This window comes from Marmota flaviventris, chromosome 15, assembly GCF_047511675.1.
Source record: "Marmota flaviventris isolate mMarFla1 chromosome 15, mMarFla1.hap1, whole genome shotgun sequence".
In the NCBI taxonomy this organism is placed as follows: domain Eukaryota; kingdom Metazoa; phylum Chordata; class Mammalia; order Rodentia; family Sciuridae; genus Marmota; species Marmota flaviventris.
Window position 1 is genome coordinate 8,556,247 of NC_092512.1, and position 11,448 is coordinate 8,567,694.

An 11,448-nucleotide genomic window follows, 5' to 3' on the forward strand; every position below is an offset into this window, starting at 1 on the left:
AACCACTGGCATTTGGAATGAGGCCACCCCAGCGGGAGCTTCCAGCTGCCAGGGTGGCCTGCGCCAGCCAGCCTTGGATTATCAGCACCGGGATTACAGCTGCCCGAGCCAGTGGCCTGGAACTGGCCTTAAGCACTGCAATTCAAGCACAATAGTCGTTTTATGGGCCACGAGAGACAGAAGCTTTGTCAACATTTGCCATAGAGTGAGAGCCGACTATGCCAAGCACCTCCCTTCTGTCTCCTCCTCCTTTAAGAAACCCCCCCTTCATTCTTTTCTGTCCACACCACAAAGCTGCAAGCCAGCCAACTAGGGAACTGGAGCTTCCAGGGAGACCACACGTCTCACTGCAGCAAGACTTCCGCCAACCCCCGAGATCCAGCTGTGAAATGCAATGTCTTAAAAAGTGTGCAAGAGAACCTGCATTTATACATTACATGTGCCCCAAGATGCTGATGCACCCTGAGGGTGAAGACCTCCTGCCTACTCTGTGCAAAACCTGAGAGGAATTCAAGGAAAGATAGCGACAGTTTGTACATTTCCAAAGCACCGCCACGGCGGAGTGGAGGTGGGAAAAGACTTATTAATGCAGTGTCACCTTCTCTGAGGCTGGAGCTCTTGTAAGCACAGACTTTTACCACCTTGCAAACAATTATGAAGGAGTAAGTCCATCTTTCCCATTTTGCAGTTGAAAAAACCTGAGGCTAAGAGAAGTTCAGTGAGTTACTAAAGTCACACAGCCAGTAAGGGGTACAGCTGGGGAACTGAATCCACGAAGTCCTACAAACACCGTTTGGGATCCTCTAAGGTGACCCCCTGATCCACCTGAGAAGCTGACTGGTGCAGGAGGAGGGAGAAGGCCAGGTCCAACGGGTGGCTCAGGAGAGGGCTGTGGTCTGCAGAAAGAATTTGGACTCTAGGGTGCTGTGTAGGTGCGAGAGGAGGTTCTGCTGCCTCACCGCTTGTTAGAGGACCTCTGAGTCCTCGCGTCCTGCGACAGAGTCGTGTAATGGCAGGAGGTGGCCAGGACGTCCAGGGGATTCAGCAGCCGCAGGGGCAGTATCCCTGCACAGAAGGTGACCTGGACTCACGAGCCCAAGCCAACATCTGGGAGCCCCACAAGGTATCATCATGAATAAAATGTGCCAGGCAGGTCCAGCAATGAGCTGCCCACCCACAGCCTCCCCAGGTTTGACCCCTTGCCTTTAAACTCAGGCTGGTGGCACTCATGCCTGGAAAGGAAGCAAAACCTGAAGGCCCTACACCTACCCCTCTCTCTTTCCCTCCTCACCCCCTCCTTTCTTTCCTTCTTTTCCTTTATCCTTTCACAGAGAATGTACCAAATGCTAAGCCCTGGGCCAAGAGCTGAGAAGACAGAGGTGGACAGAGTAGGAGGAGAGGCCACCTGCTGGGGGTCTCCAGTGAGGGCTGGGCTCCACATGATTCACAAGCTCCAGTCACAGTGGGAGCAGTTGGGGTCTGTTCACAGCAAGAAAACCAGACTCTTTACAAGACTGTGACCAGGGGGCTGGGGCTGGGGCTCAGCGGTAGGGCGCTCATCTCGCATGTGTGAGGCCCTGGGTTCCATCCTCAGCACCACATAAATAAAATAAAGGTATATTTAAAAAAAAAAAAGAGTGTGACCAGTTGCAGGAAGCAAAAATATAGAGGGAGGGTTAGGTTTTGGGTGCTTGGGGACTCGTGTGTGTGTGTGTGTGTGTGTTCTTTTGTCTATAGAAGGGCTGGGGTTTCCTTGAGCTACACTCATTTCTTATTAATTGTCCTCTGCAAACTTTGCAGATTTTCATTTCATGATTCTCCCAGTTGCTTTTCAGAAGCATTTATGGAGTGTCTACTGTGTGCCTTGTGTTGACACAAGTTGTCTCACCAAATTCCCATTAAAAAAAAAAAAATGACTGAGATTGATGTCCTTATTCTCATTTTAATGAATAAGAAAGTTGAAGTCCCCTCAAATGCATTTCTTGCCTAATGTCTTTAAAGTAAGCTGGTAAGAAAAGCCAGCAACCAGGGACCAAGCACTTTCTAGACACCAACTATGTGACAGGAACCTGGACTCAAGCTGAGGACTCAGAGCCCTGTCCCTGCCCCTTGATGGCACCCGGGAAGCTAGGTGGGGCCTAAGTGACACTGTGTGTTAGGGGGTGTCCCTCTGCAGCTTCTGCTCGGGCGTCTGTCTATATGTGCAGGCATTTATTCACCCATTTAATTATTTACTCAATAAATGTTTACTGAATGGCTCTCATGTGTCAGACGTGATGCCTGTTACTGAGACACGGGTGGCCAGGGACACATCTTGGCCTCCTAGAGATGACACCTAGAGGGAGAGGCAACATTATCCACTAACTGCACTTGTGGCACCCATGGCCAGAGGGGAGGAGCCAGTCTGTTGGCACCTGACCCCGGGGAGCTGGACTTTCCTAGCCGGCTACAGGAAGGGCTTCCAGGGAAGTGAGGTAGAGCCAGGTCAAGGCTAAGGAAGCGGTAACTGCTAAAGGCGAGGAAGAGCTTCTGGTCTAGAGGGAACCGTGTGTGTGGAGGCCACAGCTGAGAGGACAGTGGCAGCTAGTGGACCAGAGCTAGGACCTCCCCGAGGGGCGGCATCTGAACCTCACCCTGGCCCATTTTCTCCCTGAGAGAAAGAGGCCCTAGTCCCCAGTCTGGGATTCTGGGGGCATCTCGTTCTTCTCTTTGCTCTCAAATCCTGCTTCTACCAATAACCAAGGCCTTGCCTTCCACCCCCTGTTTCTGGAATGTCCCCCTTTCTCAGTGTCCTCCCCCAAGGCTTTGGTTGGGACTTGGCTCCTTTGCTGGGTCACTAAAACTCCATCCTCCAACCACTTTATGAGTCTTTTGGCTGTGCCCACTCGGGGAGACGTCCTTAGCCCTGGGAGCAGAGTGCGTGGACAAGTCAGGCCTGTTTTGCGGAGAGCTGAAGGGAGAAGCAGACACATCTCCACCTGCCTTTCCCCGTCTGCCTGGCTGCCCACAGGCCGCTCCTTCTGTCCTCACACCACACCCTGCTAAAGTGGTCTACACACAAGGAAACTCTGATGATGTCATTCTCCTGTGGAAAACTGTGGGAAGGGTCCCCATAATGCAGAGGACAAAGGCCAGTCATGTCAGCACATCATGCATGTGATCCGTGATCCACCGTGATGCCATCGCCTGCCACAGACTGTATCTCAAGACACACACTCTCATGAGACATCCTAAAGAGGTACCTAATTTAAGAGCACAGAGTCAGGACTATGAGCCCTTGGGCACTGTTTGTCACCTTCCTCATCTCTACTTGCTTTTCATTGAGTCCTAGAATATGCCATAGAATAACTAGACATTGGAAAGAAATAAAAAAGTGAATTTACATGCGACCTCAAAATAGACCTGTGAATGATGAAATCTCTGCTTGGTGCAGTGCAGGGTCTCTGTGTTTACAATCAAGGCACAGAATTAGCCCCCCTCCACCCTAAGGTTCTGTGGCTGTCCGGCACCTTGGGCTTACAGCTACCGTAGCCCACAGGCAGTGACCCCTAGAACAGCTTCCCTGGCTAGCTCTAATTGCCTTAATGAAAACACTTTATCTTTATCTGCTTTCGGCTAATCTCAGGAAAGGCCTGAGGTCACCTTTTCAGGCATCAAAGCAGCTCTTGAGAGTTGTTCCAAGTCCAGGAACAAAGCATTCAAAGACTTATGAGTGTCCCTGGACTGCTCTAGGACTTTAGATTTTCAAATCAGGACTTCTGTTCTTTAGTTGAGAAATCCTTTTTAGAGATAATTTCAAATTAATTAATTGCTGATCTTGGGTTTTTTTTTTTTTTTAAATACATGCATAATTGTAAAATTGTACTCAGCTCCTGCTGAAGAGGAGACACAAGGCACAGAGTGTACTGATAGATGGAAAGAAAACAGATTGGGATCTGGCAAATCTGGGCTTAAATCTTGGACATATCAGATGCTGGCTCTGTGGCTTTGGGCAAGCGGCTCAGCCTCACTGAGCTCTGGTCATTTGAGTATAAAATGCGAATCACGAGAGCCATCCACGAAGAATTGCTACAGACAAAAGGAGACTTGGGCTCACTCCTGGAAGATCAGGGCCAAGGCCAGCGGGAGACAAAGCCGTTCGTCCCTCTGCAGCCGATGAGCTGATGCCACCACGGCTGGCTGCAGCCGAGGCCCCCTGGCCCGCTTGAGGCCACTTCCTAGTCCTGCACTCCTGGCAGCCACCGCTGCATGGTCACAGAGCTCTTTCCCCCAAGCCAAGGCCAGCCTCAGAATCCTTCCCACATGTCATCTATGCAGGCTCCAGCCTCCCCTCTGCCTTTCCCACGAGACAACACCCAACTAACTCCATGTTGGCCTGGTCCCCCAAGCATGACCTGAAGCCCAGGGAAGCAGGAACCGGCCCTCCACTGCTCAGACTGGGGACCCACAGGTGTCCAGAGCTAAAGCAGACTGTGGTCCAGCTCGGCAGTTCACAGGGGAGACTGAGCGTGCTCTAGCAAGCCTCCTGGCGTGGACACCACCTATGAGCAACTGAATTTACTCCACTGTCCCCTGGGAACAGCCACCTCAGGTCCTTGGGGTTGTGCTCTAGAGCTCTCCAGCAACATGAGAGGGCCCAGAGCCAGTGGACGAGGGCAAGCCTAAGACAAGATTTGGCTCGGTCTGTGGGACCCTGTTCAGCAAGACACACTGCCAGGGCTTTCAGGGGACGTGGGGCAAGGCCAAGGGGGGGAAGATCGAATCACCTCCCCACCCTGGAGGAGCACCAGCCTGGAGTCACACTGTCAAGGTCTCCCTGCTGTGACTTTGAGCAGCCCTGTACGCAGTGTGGACTCTCTCAGCCTCTCCCATCCACTAACGGGGCTGTGACTCCCCGCTCTCTGGGCGCTCAGAGGTCAGACGTCTTGATGGTATGAAAGCAACCAGAATGAACTGCGGCTAGAGCAGGGGTTGTGTTTGTGGGGCATCCTGGGACAGTGGGGTGGAGGTCTACAGCGTTCGTCTGCCTTTGACATTTGGACCTGAGGAAAGGGCTGATCACCATGGTAGGTAGATTTAAAGAGAAAAGGCACCAAGAGTGGATGGGAGAGGGGAGGAGGTGGGGAGACCACAAGCAAGGCAGCGACCTGACACCAGCCCTCCAAGTGGAGTCGTTCTATCTGGGATGCCGTTGGGTAGCAGGAATGGAGTGGCTGGTGACTTAAAGCTACACAGGTGCTGTAGGATCTGTGTCTCCTCGCTTCTCTACCTTGTGGCCACCCCTTCTACAACACACCAAGTCCCAGCCTCGTGGACCACTTGGGGTTCTCCAAACATGATGGCATTCTGCACTCCTGTGCCTTTCCCATGAGTTCAGGGTGCACACCATGCCAACCACAGAGCTGGGGTGGAGTCAGAGATTAAAATATCTCACCCAAACTGGAGTGGGAAGCCCCTGTGGGGTACTAGTAGAGGTGGTCCAATCCAGCTCTCAGGTCAGACTCAGATCATCAGCAATTGCTCTCCCTACGAGCACTTCACTCCTGAGATGGGGGAGGGTGGGCAGGGGTGGCGCAGTTTTCTCTAATGCTTGGAAGATGCTCTTTGTTCTGTGGAGGCGGCATTCCCTCTGCTCGTGCACAAACCTGTGTCTGCTTCGATAGAGCAGGCTTCACCTACTCCCAGAGAATCAACCCTCGTGAAACTGCCTTCATTCAGCTCCCCAGGAACTTCTCTAGATGCACAAGTGGTGCCATTTCTATTTTAGATTTCCTTCCTCTTTCCTCATCACCTGAATACTGATGACTCAGGCTTAGGAAGGGCTGATGTGAGAAACCGTGTCATAAGAGGCAGCCAAGGGTCTAGATTAAAAGCCCGGGCTGTGGTGTAAGGTCTACACCAAGGTCCAGCCTTGCCCTACAGTATTGGTTTGGCTCTCTGAGCCTCATGTCCCTCCTGTAAAGGATGGTGAGGTCTGTCCCTCTGGACTCCTGAAGGCAGGACCTGAGATGACAAATTGGTGCTGACACATAGCCTGGCCAGTGGGAGCAACCTTCCATACATAGCAGACATCAAGCTGTGAGCTTCTGGGGAGTTATTGTCCCCAAACTGGCTCTCAGTTTCCCTGTCTGTAAAATAAAGTGTCCAGATTAATGAGCTGTAGAGATCCCACCGTTGCTGGCTGTCTACACTCAGGCCCATCCTGTGCCTCTCCAAGCAGCATTTCAGGTCTCAGTTGTAAGCAGAGGAGCTGTTATAGCCGAATGTACTGCTCGAGGTTCTAGGCTGCAGATTGGAAAACAAAAGGAAGTCCAGCCAATTGAGGCAGCAAAGAGTGTGTTGAAGACTTGGCTCAGACATAGAGAGGGCTGGAGGTCTGATCTAGATTCTCCACGTTGGGAAAACCATGTAAGAGCACAGAAGCTCGGCCCTGACTCAGACCCAGGAGAGAACCTCCCTCCTGCATGCACCCTCCCCCTGGGGCTGCGCTTCTCTCCTGAGATGGGAACCAGATGCTAGAAACCGCACCAGGACTGCACCAGGAGGCCAGACACCACGCCAAGAGAGGTCCCTTCGCTGGCACAGGACTGCCACCTCCACTTTCCCCCAACTTCCCCAAATCTCTGGCCAAGGCTGAGTCCCTTCGGAATCCTAAATGAAAGAGTTTAGGGACTGTAGGCTCTTTAGTTTTGTTCTCTGTTGAGCTTTCTTGCCTTTCTAGGAAGAAAGTGTGGAATAGTCTGGAATGAGCTACCTTTAATGTCTGTCAGTGTATGATTGTTTACTTATAACTGTAATGACAGCTTCAGGAGCCCCTGCCCCGTGCTCAGCATCCCAGGGACACCTCCACATAGTGTGGTCAGTGTTGTGCGTCTCACCAGGGGCAAGACCAAAACACAGAGGAATTAAATAATCGGCTGATGTTAAGCAACGAAGACTCAACCCAGGACCACGCTGCCGTGTACAGGGCAAGCAGGAGTTTCCTGGGATTCTTGAGCAGAAGAAACCATCTGGGGCTAGCGCAGGGGGACCATCCTTGAGAGCACTCCATCAGAGACAAGTCGAGCTATTTCTGGGATTTACACACTTGGTTGGGGAAGAGTTCCTGAGAAACCTCGAGCGCCAGAAATCCTGTAAGCCTTTCATCTGTGCCGCTGGGTTGCCAGCGCAGAGAGGGTCAAGGGTGGACCGTGAGGAAAGTTAACCTGGTGAAGAGCCAAGAACAGAGCAGGCTGTTGCCAGAGGACAGGCAGCTAGAAGAGAAGATCGCCTCCTGGAAAGCACCCCAGCAGGTCCACCCGTATTCAAACAGAATCAAACTTGTAATGTGCACATTGTTGCCATTCATCAAAGATCTCAAAGGACGATTGCACAGCAAGTTCACTGTCCCTCTCAAACATGGGGACCATTAAGCTGCCTCTAGAACGGGGTAATGTTAAGGAGGACATGCTGAGGGTAGAGGAAGCACACCGAAAATGACTCAGGGATCTACCCTTCTGACCTAACCCACAAGCCCAGAGCTTAGGGAAACGGGAAATGCTGAGAGAGGAAGAAACGAACCCCCACTGCCCTCAGCTTGCTCAGCATCAAACTCGAAGTTTATCCCAAGAACAGTCGCCCAGGTCCAGTTCCTGAGCAGCCTCCACAGAGGGCCAACCGGGCCCTGGCATCTCCACATCCCCCACCTCTTGCCCACAGGGAAGAAGCCAGCCAGAAACACAACAGCAAGTCCTCCTCCCCAGGTCCAGTGGAGATTTCCCTGTTGATGTGACCAGGATTATACCGAAATTCCTAACTGGAACCTACATTGCCTATTATGGGCCTGGTTCTCTGGCCAGACCTGAGCCCAATTTCACCCCTGCCCAGCCCCCTCCTGCTGCCCACGAGCTCTAACTCAGGCACAGTGGTCCTTGTCCGGCCTAGTGGACCCCCATGAAGGAGCCCACATCCTCCCTCCCATGCAGCAGCCCTTGGGAATCTGAAGACGGTGGGAGAGGGCCCTGAGCTTGGTGGTCTCCCGGCTGGGGTGAGCGCCAGGCTCAGCACCCCCCAAAAGCTGCCTCGGTGCTCCAGTTGGCCTGCTCCCCGCTGAGGTTGGAGCTGGACCTGGGCCTGGATGTCACACATGCTTCTCACCCGGGGACAGGGTTTGGGCGGGTGTTTCGCAGAGCTGACCTCCCTCTTCATTCAACCCAGAAGGTTCTTCACAGAGCGGAGCGCTGAGGGGCCTCTGTCCTCAAGTCGGGAATGGGAGGAAGGCAGCCCTAGCTTTCCAGTGCAGACGGGCCAAGCCTGAGAGAAACCCACCTCTGCAGGGGAGCAGACCCCAGTGTCCTGCAGCCGGGACAACCAGACTCCCTCTTGTTTAAAGAGGCGAGGGGCTCAGGACTTGATCAGGAGAAAAAGAATAGACTGCTAGGGCCAGCTTTGCCTCTGGAACAGGAAGGACACTCATTTCCTGTCCCTGCCCTCCCCAGTTAACCCAGAGTCTCTGCATGTGGGTCACCTCGGCCTTGACAATGGGTAGACACACACACACACACACACACACACACACACACACGGGGGAAGCAGCTGGCCTGGGGTACACCCCGGCACTAGAAGGGCAGAAAGTGCCCTAACACCCCACAGCAAGGGGGTGAGCCTCTCAAACATGCAAACATCCTGCTGAGTGGGAGAGGGCCACACCCAGGGCCACGCTGTGGGTTGTGTGACAACATGCACTGAGGTGTTCAGAAAAGGAAGACCCACAGAGACAGGAAGTGAGCTGCTATTTACCGAGGGAAGAGGTGGGCATGGGGAGTGCCTGTTCATGGAACTTAAATTTCGTTTTAGGGTGACGGGAATGTTCTAAAATTAGAATCTGGTGATGGCAGATGCCTCTGTCAACACACTGAAACACCATGCGGTCATACTTTGTAAGTGGCTGCATTTAACTGCACAAATTACACCTCAGAAACCCTACATTTAGCACATGATTGGCCCTGAACCTGGACAGTGATGTGATGAACTTACCTGGAATTTCCCTCTCTGAGAAGGAGGAATGTGGGGACAGGAACCAAGCCCCTGACTTTGTGTCCAAGCCTCACCCCAGGCGTGTGTGACATGGGCAGGACCCTGCCATCCTGGAGCCTCCATTTACAATGGACTTGAGAGGTCTCCCCCAGGTTCTTACCTCCCCGCAGCTCCCGGGGCTGGGGAGATCAGGGATCCCTGAGCTGGACTGACTGGGTGTGTGCAAGGTCCTTCCCCGAGCACAAGCTGCTGCTCCCACCGGATTCCCCCAGTGGGCCTGGGGCCCACCCACATCACGAAAACCGGTTTCCAACAAATGCTCCCAAGGGCCCTGCAGACTGCAGAGTCTGGGGCCGCAGCGCTGTTCAAATTGGCTTCGTCTCTGAAATCCGCACTTATTTCCTCTCATTTGCTTGACAGGTGATTTTTATTTTTTCTCCGAAAGGAAGCGTTTATAGAGGAGGGCAGGAGAGACTGGGAATTGCAGCCCATTTACTCACGGGAGAAGAGACAGCCTGTTCAACAGACGGTGCAGGCAAAACTGGAAATCCATAGGTAGCAAATGAAATTAAACCTCTATCTCTCACCCTGCACAAAAATGAACTCAAAGTAGATCAAAGACTTAGGCACTAGAACAGAGATCCTGTGCCTAATAGAAGAAAAAATAGGCTCAAATCTTCACCACGTGAGCCTAGGATCTGACTTCCTTAACAAGACTCCTAAAGCATAAGAAGTAAATTGAGAATCAATAAATGGGATAAATTCAAATTAAAAACCTTCTTCTCAGCAAATGAAGCTATCAATAATATGAGGAGAGAGCCTACAGACTGGGAGAAAATCTTTACCACATGCACCTCTGATAAAGCAATAATTGCTAGAATATATAAAGAACTCAAAAAACTTAACACCAAAAAACTAAATAACCCAATCAATAAATGAGCTAAGGAACTGAACAGACACTTCTCAGAAGAAGAAATATAACTGATCAACAAATATATGAAAAGGTGTTCAGCATCTCTAGCAATTAGAGAAATACAAATCAAAATACTCTAAGATTTCACCTCACTCGGGTCAGAATGGCAATCATCAAGAATACAGGTAACAATAAATGTTGGTGAGGATGTGGGGGAAAAGGTACACTCATACATTGCTGGTGGGACTGCAAATTGGTGCAACCACTATGGAAAGCAGTATGGAGATTTCTCAGAAAACTTGGAATGGAACCACCATTTGACCCAGCTACCCCACTCTTTGGTTTATATTCAAAGGACTTAAAATCAGCACACTACAGTAATGCAGCCACGTCAATGTTTATAGCAGCTCAATTCACAATAGCTAGACTATGGAACCAACCTAGGTGTCCTTCAATAGATGAATGGATAAAGAAAATGTGGTATATATACTCAGTGGGATATTACTCAGCTTTAAAGAAGAGTGAAATTATGGCATTTGCCAGTAAATGGTTGGAGCTGGAGAATATCATGCTAAGTGAAATAAGTCAATCCCACAAAACCAAAGGCCAAATGTTTTCTCTAATATGCAGATGCTAATTGACAATAGGGTAGGGGGTACCAGGGAAGAATAGCATTACCTTAGATTAGGTAGAGGGAAGTGATGGGAGGGAAGTGGAGGGGATGTGGGGGTAGGAATGATAGTAGAACGAAACAGACATGATTACTGTATGTGTATATGTGACTGCATGACCAGTATGATTCTGCAACATGTACACTCAGAAAAATGAGAAATTATATCCCATCTATGTATGATATATCAAAGTGCATAAATGCATTCTATTGTCATGTATAATTAATTAAAGCAAATAAAAAATTAAAACAAAAAACCCAAACCTGAGATACATCAGAGCTTCATAAAATGTCGGAAGTTGACACAGGCCTGCTGGTTAGAAGCAGGGGTGCTCTTCCTACGCCATGACTGTAACGAGGATTCTATCAGAACCTCCTGCAGCAGGATCCCTAGGTGGTGCCTGGCCACCTCTGGGCCTCAAGAAGACTCACAGGAAGACTCAGGCCAACACAGGCAGGTATATCAAGGGAGACACTGAGCCAGTCATTAAATTGAAGCTGGAGAGGAAAGAGGGCAACCTTCTACCTGCTTGGTAGAAAAGGTCTAAAGAAAAACACAGCTCCTGCCCTCCAGGAAAGCGTGGCCTGCTGAGGAGACCCAGTCGTGAGCTCACTGTCGTAACTCCTTGCTCTGTGCTGGGACAGCAAAGATCACAGAGGCCATGGGCCCTCTCAGGAGAACCACACCAGTTTGCACCTCTGATGGGGTCACCAGGTGGGCAGAGCCTGGTGTATATTCCAGCACCCCCCTCCCCACACCTGAGCAGGTCTGTGCCCAGGGCCCAGGGGGCTGACTGGGGCTTGACCCAGGAAGTAGCAGTAACTGGGGAAGGTGGGTCAGAGAGGATCC